The sequence below is a fragment of the Thermobia domestica genome, chromosome 4 (assembly GCF_964235325.1).
Source record: "Thermobia domestica chromosome 4, izTheDome1.hap1.1, whole genome shotgun sequence".
NCBI lineage: Eukaryota > Metazoa > Arthropoda > Insecta > Zygentoma > Lepismatidae > Thermobia > Thermobia domestica.
This window is the reverse complement of record NC_137457.1, coordinates 155179763-155194304: the sequence shown is the minus strand read 5'-3', so window position 1 is coordinate 155194304 and position 14542 is coordinate 155179763. Positions and strand designations below refer to the sequence as shown.

Genomic DNA, 14542 nt, shown 5'->3' with positions numbered 1-14542 from the left:
TACTTATGTAGGATGTTTTAAATAATAACAATTATTATTATTATCATTATTATTTGTTTCAGAAGCATTAATTTTACAAGGTGAATTAGTGGAGCTATACTAACTAAGAACGAGTGTTACGTTTACTACAACCTAATTTAGTAAGTTCAATTTGCTTTCCACCAACGGTTACTATACGCTGATTAAAAGTTTTTAACAAATGTGATAGTCATTTCATACAGGAAATTAAAATTCTTAGGACCCTTTAACATAGATAATCAGTCAGCATTCTCGTTTCACAATTGAAAGTAGTACCGACCGACTCCCGCAGTACGTTATCCTTACATGTTTTCCTTGGGTATATGTTCACAAACTAAGACGGAAAAGCTGCGGATTATAATATAGAAACTGTTTGTTCATTTAAAGGAGTACGCCAGGGAAGTATGGGGGTTTAAATATTCCCTTGAGTGAGATATTATGAAAACTAAGCATTTATTATATTACCACATGAAATGTCCGTTTTTCACACTAGCTAAATAGATTTATAGAAAATATTTGAGTTTCCCCTCTACAATAATGTTTTTCAGATTTAAGTTATATGTACACCAAATTGGTTGAAATTGCTTCAGGTGCTTCAGAGCTATGTTGAAGGATACACACACAAAGCGAGGCACATTCATCCAAATTTTCATTTATCCCCTTCGGTCCCAGACTACCAACCTTTCAAACTATCTTTCAATTGTTTGTTTGCTGCATCATTTGAAATCGTAATTTTCAATTTATTTTTCAGAATTTGAATTTGTTTATTGTTTCACAAGAAAATACTATGTCCACTTTTGTGCACATTGGTTCAGTAACAAGCAATTGCATATCTAAATATTTGTTAACAATTATGATACATTTTATTCCGTTTCTTGCTATACTACACCTTTCTTCTGACATATTATTACATTGTGCTGACACAATAAAACAACAGCTACATTTATATACTCAAAATAGCATGAACGGAATACTATACTATTTTATTTAGTAATGTTTCCTTTACATTTTTCTCCTTTCTTGAGAACATAACGTGACATCAAATTGTTTGTTGTGTTTCTGAATATCGATTTTCTTATTTTTGCGGAACAAATAAAAGCAATTTTCATCTCTACCTTTCAAAAACAAACATATAGTCAATGTTTTCGTTCGTTTCATTCTAAGGAGAGCTAACCACAGAAGATGTTCTAAATTTGCTTTAGGGCTCAGATATCGGCGATTCAGATAATGATCCAGATTTTATGGATGATGACTACAATAACTACAGCATTGAAGATACCGATGGCGGTGTTTCAAGAGACGAAAATGGTAAACAATAAATTGTACTCGTTATCTATTCTAAAGAAGTGAATTTTCTACACAAAGTTATTTGGCCAATCACAATCATGTTTATTTAGAAGATGTCGCACTATAGATAATTGAAATGGCCACATTTTGAAATGGCTCTTCGTCGTTTATTTGGATTGTACAATTTGTTTTCTTGGTTGAACAAAAATTGGACAAAATTCTAAGGTAGTTAAAATTCAAATTTTAACGTGTCGCACTACAACTAAATGGAACCGCCTCTGATTGGCCCAGTGTTGCCAGACACGAGAAGCAAAATTACACACACCTTCCAAATTGCACAATTTTACACACAAGCTGTAAGACAGTGCACACAACATTACACAATACCTAACTACCTATCTATATGTATATTATGTCTAATGACGTACATACCTATACGTACACTCATGTCCAAAATGATTGTCGCATATCTATAACAGGCTTGTTGAGCTAATATATTTGGATAATGATATCGCAGGGTACATTTAACACTCTTACTATATGTATAATCGGCAGAGGCATGTATGTGGTAAATTTCATGTCAAAAGATCTGTAAATAAGAACAATGTAACGAAAAAACTTTTCTTGTCCATTTAGGAACATTTTGATGTACTCATTCTAATTTTCGTATTTATATTTTTTTCTATGAAATTTAGCACAAATATACATTTCCCGATTATACACATAGTAACAGTACTAGAAGGTAAAAGTGCCTTGCGAGTTTATTATCCAATTGTATTCGCACAACACGACCGTTATAGATATGCGACAATCATTTTGATCATGAGTGTACATTGACCAGCCATTGTTCAAGGATTCAGCATTTGATTTACTATTATTATTATTATTATTATTATTATTATTATTATTATTATTATTATTATTATTATTATTATTATTATTATTATTATTGTTGTTGTTGATGTTGTTGTTGTAAAACCGTCACCTTCCCGCCCATTGTCATTTTCATTTTACTTTCAATCATGCGCGCCGACTACGTGGGTGTTCCAGGGCTCCGGCACCCACATAAATAATCTTATGGGTGCGGCGCACCCACAAGATTTTTAGCTTGAACCCGGGTTTGAACCAGTTTCTCTTACGTTTAAACCAGTCGTGTTACCGACTGAGCTAGGGCAGCCCCAATTTATCCTTATAGTACCGATATATTTTATATTCTCACAGCACAGGCCTTTATGACAAAGTTAATAAAATATTTAACTAAAGGTAAATCAATCAAACATCGAGACTTCCCTGAAAATATATAGGCTAATATGACCCGTTATTGATATGCACCCACATAAATCTTGGAAAGTCTGCGCCATTGCTTTCAACGTACTTAATGTTTTTAATTGGACATCGGCCACTCTGTCGTTCATCTGTTTGCAAAATGGCATTTTCTTCACAAGTGGTGAGAAGACAAGACTTCTTACCACCTCCGCCTCATGTTTTAGCCAACATCGAGGGTCAAGATTCATTCACATTGCTTGCTTGAACAAAGCGTCCTTGCTTGGGAATGTCATGACACCCGCCTCTGAAAAACAAGAAGTGAGGTACCAAGGAAGCAAGATAGGTTTTATCATACTGTAGAGAAAATAACAAGAGATTAACAATAATAACAAATAACTTATTTTCTCTGTGGTTTTATTGCGCTGGCCTGGAGTCAGGCGTTGGAGCTCGTAGTTTTTAGAAGGTAATTTTCAGAAAAAAAATGGTGGAAATAATGAATATTTGAATGAAAGGAACTTCGTAAAAATAATCAACGATGAAAATTTTTAATAGTGCCAAATTACACACAAAATGCACACAGATTGGCATTACACTCAAAATGCACAAACAGGCCAAAATTGCACACATTTTGTGCAATTACACACACAGTGGCTACGCTGGATTGGCCAAATAACCTTGTGTATGTAATTCAGTTCTTTAGAACAGATAACGAGTACAACAATTTATTGCTTGCCATTTTTGTCTGTTGCAACACCGCCATCGCTATCTTCACTGATGGAGTTGCTGGAGTCATTATCCATAAAATATGGACACCTATCTGGCTCGTCGATATCTGAACAATAAAGCAAACCTAGACCATCTTCTGTGGTTAGCTCTCCTAAGAATGAAAAGAACGAACCCATTGACTATATGCATGCAATATTTGTTACAACAATGATTAGCAAAAAGTTAGAAATTATTATAGTTACGAATTTTCCTATATTTTCTAATAATGAAAATGAAATAATGCTATCGCTAAAAATAGATATTTTACTTCTTTCAATGCATTTATATCGTGTTTCGTTTCTAACATGTACAATTTTGTAGCAATACCTAAAAATATACGAAAGAATATAGAGAAAAAAAATTATTTAATATAAAACCAGTGTACACAATTATGGACACTAAAAAATAAGTTCTCGTTATTTTTTGTTCTCCAGAGAAAAAGCGAACCTAATAACTGCCAACAGGTGTCTGAAACTTTAATTGTTTATCACAACAATACCTTGATTGTAGCAATAATATATTTGGGCGAAAATGATACTTGCTTTTGCAACTTACAAAAGTCTGTGATCCACCAAAACCTGCCATTTAAAAACAGTTGAAAGGCAGTTGCCACTTGCATTCGAGTTTACCGGGAAAAAATCTATGTTGTTTTCAGACGTCCACGCGTGTGTGTCTGAATTAATCGAGCAGATTTAACGAAACGATCAGGAAAAATATATCAGTTTGTGTGCACAAATGTGCACATAGGGACCGAATTGGTTAAATAGAACAATGATGGCCAGTTTTTAACGCACCATGGGTCAGGACATAATAAGAATCAAACCTGTGGAACTTTTTCCACTTTCCTTCCACCTTGAAGCCAGAGTTTACTAAACTTTACATTTTCTGAATCTTCGTTGTTCTTCGTATCTTGCTCTTTTTGTGAGTAGGCCAACTAAAGCCTAAAGGGCGAACATTTGAAAGTACCTATATGATACTTCCTTTTTTGAAACAATCTGTCTAGTGCCAACTTGCAGCATGGCCTTGGTAACTGAAATGTTACGAAAATCAAGTCGCGATTCAAATATATTTTCATGGTCAGCTACTCACTGCCTCTTACATCTGGAGTTAAAAAGTTAATAAATCATACATTATTCAATTTAATTGACGGGCCGAATCTGGTCTGCGGGCCGCCACTTGTCAACCGCTGAAATGCTATATTCCATTATCTTCTCATCATGAGGTAACCAAAGACTGTATTACTGAAATAGATAATCAATTTTAACTTTCCCGTCTGAATGTTGGTGATAGCAGCCATCCAAGCTGGTTTTAAAAATACCAAGACAACAAAAGTAGTTAAAATCCACTCCCCTCTTTTGAAGTTGTTATCGGCAACTACAACTTGATTCGCGGACTGTATTAGGTACAGTTGATTTCGTATTCCAACACATTTTAGGAGCTAAGCGTGGTATTTCTTATCTTGTAGTGTCCTCTCGCTCTGGTACTCCGTCTGCGAGTAGTAGCTTGATTATTCATTTATAAATATGGTCGTACGATCTCACGCTCTACCAAACACCACAGGAAATAGTTATTGTCATTTATTTAGAAATGGGAAATTCACGGCTAGATGCAACATTGTATTTCTATCATTGTTTGATACATGTCACTGAACTAAATTCTTGTAGGACAAACGTTTTGTTAATGAAGAGTATACATTTTCTTAAAATTTGAGTTATATAGAAACGCTAGTGCTCTCAAACGGGTCGGGCCGGGTCAACTCGGGTCGGGTTGTTGGGTCGGATCAATCGGGTCAGCTCGGTCGGGTTATCAGGTCGGGTCATTCGGGTCAGCTCGGGTCGTGTTGTCGGGTCATTTCACTTTCGTCAACTGAGTTTAGGTTGAGCTTAAACTCGGCTGGAGTCGAAAGCTGCTGTTTTTCACTGGCTGCCTAATTAAAAATAGCACACTGAGAAAAAAATGTAGGTGACATACTTAAAAACGTAGGTTACATTCGTAATTCCTGTAGTTTCTGGACTTAACGTACAACCGTATATAACATCCTGCAGCAAACGTATTGCTGAAAATGTATGTATTATACGTACTGTCTGCATAAGTGCAATGACGTCATTCGCGTGACGTCATCTGCAGTAACAAGTATATACGGAGGTGATATCTAGCTTTGTGACGTCAGGACCGTATGTAGCATGTGGGTTAATAATGACGACACACACTGACTATCAGGACGGAGCATAATTTCAAGAAGTATGCAATATACGTTCTGTACGTATGTTTCTTGCGTTCAACATCTATATTGTACTTGTGCCCCGTACGTACGACTAGATACAGTATACGTATTGTACGTATGTATTACACAGATTTTCCTTATGTCGCACGCAGCATGTCCAGATACAGCATACAGAATATCCGTATGCACCATACAGAGTGCATATATGTAGTTTACAGACTGTCTGCATCCAGCATATAGATTGTACATATGTCGCGTACAGGTTGGTCATATGTAATGTATGGATTGGATGTATGTAGCTAATAGGTTGTCCATATGAAGTATATGGATTTTATCTGTATCGCATACATATTGCCTTCTTGTAATATATGGATTGGACATATGCAAGATCTAGATTGTACGTATAGTGCACCATTATTAAAGTGCTACAACATATTGCAAAATGCATGATACATTCTTACTGTAATGTTATCAAATATTGTTTTACTCTGTATGAAAACAAAAATAGCTTAAAATATGGTTGATCTCCTTTGTGACAATAATAATAAAATTAACAATACTACACTTTTCAAATCTTAGTTTGGAGTAGCGAAACTGTCCAAAGAAATGTACTTACCTGCAGGGTGTTCTGTAAGTTTGGACTTCTTGCTAATTCGTTGGAAAGCTACTGCAAAGCCAAGTGTTGAAAAGTGACAAGCGTTAATTTTAAAATTATTGGCAGAAAGGAGGTTAACCATATGTTAAACTATTTTCGTTTTCATACAGAGTAAATCAATATGTAATATATTACTGTAAGAATTTATCATATGCTTTGCAGTTAGTTAGTTGCAGCACTTCAATAATAATGCAAAATACAGCATATACGTACAATCCTATATACAATCCTATATTCAAACTCAAACAAGATTTACGTACAATCATTTATTAAGCTGTTATCATCCATTGGTTGTACGATATAAAGATGATTTTACCTCATTCTTTTCCTTAATAATATCCTCTTTCAAAGCGCAGTTCTTACCACAAGAGGCCTGCATAGAATTTTCCAGAAATAACTTCTCTGTACATTAGATTAACAGGTAAGTTATATATATATATATATATATATATATATATATATATATATATATATATATTTTAATGCCGCAATAATTAAAAGTATGGTGTCAGCCGAAAACGAGTTCGCTCACAAGATGATTCCTACACAGTACTCGCCATTAAAAATGCAACACCAAGAACGAGACAGGGTAGCTGTGCCAAAGTTCCCAGGTCGATACCTAATAGTAAGTGTTAAATATTCTTAAACGTCCGCTGTATTCGCTGGGTGACAACGTGGTGACAGCGGAGGCATTGTGCAGCCATCGTCCAAACATATTTATCCTTCCCTGCTTTAGACATTCTGCAAATTTGAACTTTCCTGGATGCATCCTTCTTAGTGCAACATTTTGAGCAACGAGCAGTTTAACAGTCTCATACATTGCTTACAGAAAGAACAATGATTCTCAAAATTACTCGGAAGATATACATACAATAATTAAAAACGGTTATTTCAAACTTTGCAATTCAGAGTACGAAAAGAAGTATAGCTAAAGGAACACTGATTTTAGCCAGATAATAACTAGTAAACTGAATCACACTCAGTACCATTAGTTGCTTGGTGTTATCCGTAAGTCAGAGATCCTCATTTCGTGTAAATTTTTGCATTTGTTTAATGCTAAAAATGTATTTTGTCGCTAATTGAACCCAGTACCATATATATAACGACAGGACGTACCTTAGTCACAAGGTCACATAAGTGAAACACTAAACTATTCGATTGACACCTGCGGCCTTGTCAACACTAGAGAAAGTTACAACGTGATTAAGTAAATACGGAATATAGTTCATACAAAGTATAGCGATGTATGAAGTCTCCTTTTCATACGATTTGGATAAAGGATACATCTGAAAGTAGCAACATAGAAATATATAATGATTTCTCTGGATAATTTGGATTAGTCCAGAATTCGAACAAAAATAATAGAGATTCTGTATTAAAACAACACCCTCCCTAGACATATTCAGTATACACATTGTCTTACATACAGATCAATACATTAGTTATTAATGCATGTCTGTAATAATAGTGCACGTATAGAATTTTACTTCAGCCAATCGTAATAGCACAATGATAAAAATATTGCGACGGATAATGTTCTTATTACAGAGAAAAAGAGTTAAAATGACTTAACACTAACAAAAAAATTTCTTTAAACAGAGATAATATTTTATTCTAATTTATGGAAGAAAGAAATAATTTGTAGTACAGTGTTTTTATTAGGGTTATATATTCGTACAAAAGAATGTAAATACAATTAAGTCAGTCTTCAGAAAGGGCGTATTTTAGGCAGAACCTACACTGCTTCTTTTCACGGTCTTCCAAGCAGAATCCTGGTTTTGTTTTGATGCACTAAATACCTGAAACAAAAATCCGAAAATATTTAAAATGTTACATTCAGTGTGCTTAACTTGGTTGTACTTAACCATACAAAGTATCTTAACATTTTTGAGATTAAATGGACAAAAACTATTTGGTCAGGTATGGACTTTTGGGTTGCGGGTAGAAAAACTATGAATTATTTATTGATGCTGAACAACTCAAAATGTATTACTATCCAAAAGTAAGTGGTACCCCAATGGCGTGTTGGGGGTACCTAATGTATGTACTTTTAGATATGATAAAATATAAAATGTAAAGAACTGACATCTGTTTACCCAAAACCGCAACTCGGTAAGCCTTATGAATATTGAGATATGGGAAAATAAAGAGCGACACCATAGAAATGTGGAGTTTGCGTACTAGATGGTGCAGTTTCGAAAACGTAATTACGAAGGCTAACAACAACCTCAAAAGTAGTTTTAATTAAATATACTACACACACGCCCTTATGGGGGTTTTCGGGTAGCATGACATTCGCAGAACTCTCATGTCTAAACATTCTAAAATATGTCTTAATAAAGTTTAAAAAAAACGTTAAAGGTGTGTGTTTACCGAAACCGCAAGTCGGTACGCCTAACAGTTACCGAAATATAATGAAATAAAGAGCGACGCCATAGGTATGTGGGGCTTGCATGTTAGACAGTACAATTACAAAATTAATTAAAGTATGGCTATCAAGATATTGTCAAATAAAGGGAGGATACATACAGTTATGGGGTTTTCGTGTTAGTGGTAAAATTTCCGAAACCGGTCATGGAAAGTTAATAAGCATCAGTAGCAATTTCATGTTAAAGTAATTAGGTATTTCCATGGAGTTTAAGAACATAATGGGATCTAACAAGATTAAATTTTAAAAGCTTTGAAAAATATATTTTGACATTTGTAAAGAGTAGTAGAAATATGTGTTTACCCAAAACTTCCAGCTAGTACATCTAGCAGCTAGAGAGACACCATACAATAAAAGCGTATTAGATCTTGAAATTTCAGAAAACAATTATTGATCCTAACAAAAGTTAAATAAGAAGGTACTTCTATAGGTTAAGCGAGTACCTCAGACTCGTCAGTACAATTTCCATCGAAAGATTAATTCAGCTCTAAATTTTCTTCGAAGAATTCCAAGCGTTTATCGGGCTCTGAAAAAAAATGAAAATTCTTTGTCAATATCTAATATAGTAACCAAGATATAAAGAATTGTGTATTTTATGACGTCGTAAAAATAGAGACCCTTGTACATTTGAGTCTTTGCTGTAAGAAGAAAAAATTTCAGAAAACAACCGTATTTTCCACAATAGACAATTAAATGGGCGGGGGCACGGTGGCTTAGTGGTAGAGTGCTTACCTCTGGTGTATTGGGTTCTTGGTTTGATCCGCGGCCAAGTCAGTTTGTAGAGGACATCGGATTCGTGGGTTTCTCGGGGTACTACCTCTTCTCCTACCTTTGCATTCCATCAATTCTGTCAACAACATTCATTTGCCTTAATCATAATCTCCCTTAGACTAAAATACATAATCGTCGGTCACTACACTGAAATATTTCCTTTTATTTTATTTTAAAATTAAATAGGCAGTTAAGTTTGATCGTATCTCTATGGGTTAAGTGAATACTCCAATAATTTCTGCAAAAAAGACTAGGTAAACACCCTACCACTAAGCTACTGTGTCCCCGCCCATTGAATTGTCTCTTAAGGTGCATACAGTAGTTTTCTGATTTTTTTTATAGCAAAGACCCAAAAGTATAAATCCATAAAGACCTCTATTTTTACGTCATAAAATATATAATTCCTTATATCTTGGTTACTATATTAGATATTGACAGCAAATTTTCATTCTTTTGCACAGCTCGATGAACCCTTGGAATTGCCTGAAGAAAACCTAGGACTGAACTAATATTTCGATCGAAATTGTACTGAGGTACTCATTAACCCATAGAAGTAGCATCTTATTTAATTTTGTTGCTACCAATATTTGTTTCCGAAATTTCAAGATCTCATACGCTTTTATTGCACAGTGTCTCTCCAGATGTTAGATGTACTAGCTGGACGTTTTGGGTAAACATATATTTCAAATATTGTTTACAAATTTCAGATTATATTTTCAAAAGCTTTTAAAATTTAATTTTGCTAGACTCCATGATATTCTAACACCCGATGAAGATATCTAATAACTTTAAGATGAAATTGCTACTGGTGCTTATTAACTTTCCTTGACCGATTTCGGAAATTTTAGCACTAAACCTCTTAACTGTGTTGGTCCTCCCTTTATTTGACAACATCTTGATAGCCGTTAGTGATATTATAATTCATTTTCCGAATTGTACCGTCAAGTGTGTAAGCCCCACATACCTATGGTGTCGCTCTTCATTTTCCCATATCTCGGTATCCATAAGGCTACCGAGTTGGTTTGCAGTAAACAACAACTACAACAACAAAAAATCAGTTCTTACATTTTACAGACATGTATTTCCATATATCTAAAATGCAGAAATTAGGTACCGCATTGGAACCCCATTGAAGTACCCACTTACTTTTGCATAGCAAGGCAAAAACGTCAGTGGCCGTCACTTTAAGGTTGAAAGCATACTATTTTGTCTCTACTGTCAGCATCGTAAATCTGTCGGAGCTGTACCATAGTTGGAAAGACTCATTGATCCTTCCTATAATGACCATGTAGTCAGAATTCAAAATGGAAAAATGAAATGAAATGAAATCTTTGAGTTTTACGTCCCACGATTATGCCGGTTAGGCTAAAGGAGACGATGATGATGAGCAATGAATGAAATGGTGGAATGAAGCAAGTGGGAGAAAACGGGAGAGCCCCGAGAAAACCCACGCACACGGTGTTTGTCCATCACAAAGTTCACTTGGTGGGGACTGGGATCGAACCCGGGACCCCAAGAATTCAAAATGGAGTAGCCGTTGAAGGAAAAACAATATTTTTAAATCTCTTGTGTTGCACTAGTAGTCGTCACCTTAAAATTAAAATGTTCCAGTAGTAGTCAGGATTTTGTACCAGTGTTCGTCACTCAAATAACTTTACATAATTTATTCCAAAACGCACTGTGTATCAGTTTAGGGTTAAGAATAGGGTTAGGGTTATCAGTTTAGGGTTAGGGTAAAGTAGTAAGCTTAATAACTTTGCATCACTTTTAGCACTCAAGGAAGAAAAAAACGTTTTTACATACTTTTTAAAGCAATTTCAGAAAAATATATTAACTGAATTCAAAAGTTAACTGTATATCACATTTACGTTAAGAGTACAGTATTAAATACTATGTTTAATAACTATACGTCACTTTAAACACTCAAGAATAAAAATAAACGTTTGTACATACATTTTTAAAGCAATCTGAGAAACAAAATAAGTTAACTTAATTCAAAATTTAATTATACCTCACCTTAAGCTTAAGAATACACTATACAATTCTGAGATTAATAATAATGCATTACTGAAGAATGAAAACCAAAATTTGTTTAGCTACTTATATTGTATTTACATGTTATTTCTCATTAACATGTCTTGTTTTTTTGATAACTTATGATCAAGCCTAGAGATGCGCAAGAGAAAAGATTTCAGATTGTTTCCTCTCGAAAAGGTGCCGCGAAAGTTATGTCTCGTCTCGAAAACTGTATCAGTTTCTACTGTTAGAGCTCTGTCTCGTCTCGAATTTCGTAACAAAAATTCTGTCTCGTCTTGTATAGTGCGCATCCCTAATCAGTTCCATAGCCAAAAACTTAATTTCCGAAGGGGTTCGTTAGGGCTTTGCGATATGCGAATTTAGATATAGATAAGCGATTTCGACAAACTATCGAAACTTGTTCGAAATATCGAAAAATACAGCAATATCGAAAGATAAACAATATCAGAAATCGAAAATATAGAAATATGAAAAAGATAAAAAATATCGATATATCGATCAAAAATTTTTATATCAATGTTTTGATATTTGAAAATATCAATTGTTCGATCTAAATATCACACAGCCCTAGGCTCTGACTGTTGTCACCTTTAAAGTTAATGTGAAAATTACTGACTAATCTTCTGTAAGTACCGTAAGACGGGATTATTTTGCATTTCCGGATTAACTTTGCACATAACACGGCAAAAGTTTCACAGTCATGGACTGTAAAGAGAAAATTTCAACTGCCACCGTAAGATAGAACATCTGACTGCATTTTGACTATAATACTGGCTGTTAACATCAGTTCTAATTACCCGGAGGATTTGTTGTTGTAGATGTATCGAAAGCAGTAACTGTAAAGGCCGACAAAATTTGAAAGATATCACCTACAAGAATTTTCGTCAAAGTCAAGTCAGTTTCGTACAATACTACTGTGTATAACGGGACTTTGAGACAATAGTTGAAATTGAAGTGTGAAACGTTTTAAAATCATAGAAAAATAAAACTGGGAGAAGGCTGTTTCAGCCTCTAATCGAGGTTATTTTTGCATCGATCCCCTCAGATAGGAAATTACGAGGATCATTCAATAAGAGACAAAGTCTATAGTTTTAAAACTAATCAATTTTTTTTTGTTTCAGGGGTGTTAGCTGGTAACCTTGGGATATGCTCTGATCTGCTGTTTCGTAATTTTATGTCAACATAACTTGAAAAATATCAATTCATCATGGCAAGTCCTCTAGAAGATTGCACCTTAGAAGAACAGCGCTCAGTCATTAGGTTTTTAGTCGCAGAAGGTGTAAACCCAAGTGAAATTTTTTCTCGAATGTTGAGACAGTACGGTAACAGTTGTATGAACCGTGCGAATGTGTACAAGTGGGTTGATCGGTTTAAAAGTGGCCGAACAAGTGTAGGTGATGAACCCCGATGTGGACGTCCAGTGGAAGTTTCTGGTTCTTCGTTGGAATCGAGGATTGACGGACTTATTCGTGATAATAGAAGAACTACTGTTGAAATGATAGCTGAGGAAGTTCTAGTAAGTGTTGGAACTGTTCACAATGTCATTAGGAACATTTTAAAGTACATAAAAACGTGTGCCAGATGGGTTCCCAGACAGCTTACTGACGCTCATAAAGAATCAAGGCTTTCCATTTGTCAAGCCTTAACGCAACGAAGTTTGATTGAAGGAGACGTTTGTTTTGAAAGAATAGTGACTTACGACGAGGCCTGGATCCATCACTACGACCCTGAGACCAAAAGGCAGAGTATGGAGTGGAAACACACTAGCTCTCCAGTTCGCAAAAAATTCAAGGTTCAACCTTCCGCTGGTAAAGTGCTGCGGACCATCTTTTGGGACTCACAGGGTCCAATCTATTGCGATTTCCTTGAAGATCAGCGAACTATCACTAGCCTATACTATTCTGAGATGCTAGAACACAAAGTTAAACCAGCTATGAGGAGCAAACGCCGTGGACTCTTGTCAAAAGGAGTCATTCTTCAGCATGATAACGCCCGCCCTCATACAGCCCAGCTGACCCTAGATAAGCTTCAAGAATTGGGTTGGGAGGTCTTACCTCATCCTGCCTACAGCCCAGACTGATTTTTACCTGTTTGGACCACTCAAAGACAACCTACGTGGAAAAAGATTTGCTAACAATGAGGAAGTTAAGGCAGCGGTTGCAGAGGTGGTTTCGGGGTAAATCGAAAGATTTCTTCGCCAAGGGAATTAGGAAGCTGCAAGAAAGATGGGAAAAATGCATAACTGTAAAGGGTGATTATATTGAAAAATAGCCTTAGTTTTGAAAGATTGAAATAAATGTTTATTGAGCTATAGCATTTTGTCTCTTTACTTATTGAATGCCCCTCGTATTACTACTGGTACATACTGCTGTCTAACTTTAGGAAAATTTTCTATTTAGGTAGATGTCGGAATGGATTTCTTGTTAGAAAATAAATTACGAACAGCGGCGGATTCGGAAAAATAGTTTGAGAGGGACTTCACAGAGAAAGACTTCCTTTATTTAGAAATCACTAGACTTTTTGAAGGGCTTGAAGCTTATACTCATAGGAATGACTTACATTGGATTTTTGAAAAAGAAATCCTGCAATTTGGGTAGGCTTCAGCCTGAAACCCCAAATCCCGTAATTCTTCCACTGATTACGGTTGGGATGATATTCTTGGATATAACGAGCAACCAAAGCAAATCAAATCTCGGAGATTTTTGCTGTTCTTGAGTTGCCATTTTTGTGGGACATGCTAAACTATCAAAATGTGGTTCCTATGTTGGTAGCAGAAAATGCATAATTTTCTTTACAAATATCGATAATTCGTACTAAGTACTGACCGTAAGTCCAACGCCAATATTTGTAGACTGCATGCAGAATTGTGTAGGAAGTGAAATTATAAATACAGGAGAGAAAACGTTGCACAGAAGCATTATGTTCGTATGTTGAAAATACTTTTTTATATGTGGTGCAAAGTATCTTCTGCTATGATGTTACTTTGCAACAAAGTTTATATGAAATGAAATGAAATGAAATCATTGTGTTTTACGTACGTTCCATGGTTATGCCGGGTAAGCTAAAGGAGACGATGATGATGAGAATGAAT

At 35.2% G+C, this 14542-nt stretch overlaps 1 protein-coding gene across 1 annotated transcript in view; it reads right to left on the bottom strand.

Moving 5' to 3' along the window:
- Window positions 1–14542, bottom strand: part of LOC145683385 (phospholipid scramblase 2-like) — a 1334370-nt gene that overhangs the window by 266193 nt on the left and 1053635 nt on the right. The gene's annotated exons all lie outside the window — the stretch shown is intronic.